Source organism: Pteropus vampyrus, unplaced genomic scaffold (genome assembly GCF_000151845.1).
Source record: "Pteropus vampyrus isolate Shadow unplaced genomic scaffold, Pvam_2.0 Scaffold8, whole genome shotgun sequence".
NCBI lineage: Eukaryota > Metazoa > Chordata > Mammalia > Chiroptera > Pteropodidae > Pteropus > Pteropus vampyrus.
The window spans coordinates 3,401,627-3,403,094 of NW_011888789.1; positions in this window are offsets into that span (position 1 = coordinate 3,401,627).

The window sequence follows — 1,468 nt, forward strand, 5'->3', positions numbered from 1 at the left end:
CCCAAACTGTAGCCAGTTCACAGCAGGACACCTTTGCATCACTAATCTTTAGGATCTCTGTGAGTATTAAAATTCTCCAGTTCCATCTGTGCCCTTCTTTTCCCAAAATGCCCCCTACGCACATAGAGACTTTGTATAATATCCCATTTTTAATCTCAGGCAGAGCGCTGCTACAGGTCTCACTGGGTTGTATCTTTCATAGAGTGGAGATAGAAAGTCCCTCTCTCTCTGGCTCTTCTCTCTCCCAAGTTAGGAGTTGCTATTTGAAGATTCATAACATCCGTAGCCCAAGAAAAGTTAATAAGTATTCTCCAGCATGCCTTCTTCAAAGCTCTCAATCTGGCTTAAGAAACATGACTTGTTCTTAAAATTATTTCCCTAGGATGAATCAATTAATCCACATATTAATTCACTCACAGACCCACTGATTTTATCCTGCACATGTGATGGACAAGAGACTCTTCTAGCTCTCAAGGAAATACTAGTTCTGCCAAAATGTTGAAATATCCAAAAATATCCACACAAAATGTGGAAAGCATTAAAGTCACAATAGAGTAACAACAGGAAAGAAGTCATCAGATGTCCTCATTTTTTTCCCATGATGCAGCAGATGAAATACTCTTGAAAAGAGGAAAGAAGCACTTATTGAGAGTTTAAGGAGCTAAGAATGCTTTAAGTAGTTCCTTCTCATACCAGGCAATGTGTACACACACATACACACATACACATACAGATACTACTGATATTTTTATTAATATCTCTGCTTAACATATCATAAAACTTATGATTGGAAAAGTAGTTACATCAAATGAATTGCTGATCTTCTTATATGTGATCCAATTATTTTAAATTGCATACAATTTCTCATTCATTCTTTCTATGGATGGAGAAAATGGCTGAACAGAAAGTCTGTCGCAGAGAGAAATAAAAAAGGCATGAGCCTTTTTCAGAGAATTATCAAATGCTGACATCTAGTGGCTCTCAAAACTTGTAGCTATGTAGAACTCAACAACGCTATCTACTTTCCCTTCATGTGCTGTGCACATACAAGTACAAAGAGGCACACCTGTGCACAAATGGATGCAACTTATTTATATGAACTTGATAGGACCTTTAAAGGACCACAATATGTGGAACATTTTGTGATCAGTTTCACTCCACATTCTGCATAAAGCTAAAGAAAGCCCCTCCCTCCATTTTTTTTTAATTATGTTATTTATTGTCTAGGAGAATATCTTTCTAAATAGCCTTGCTACTTCCTGGATTAGACCTTTTGTAATCTGAACTATGCCTGGTGCGAATATAATTCTTCTGCCTTTTTAGAAAAGTACTTGCCTAAATTTCCCATCTCTGCCCATCTCTTCCTTGCTTTACCACAATAGTTGGTGCTATACATGCAAAAGTATGGACCTATAATAGTTCTTATTGCCTTTTACTTTATGTATTTGGCAATTCCATATGTTGTATA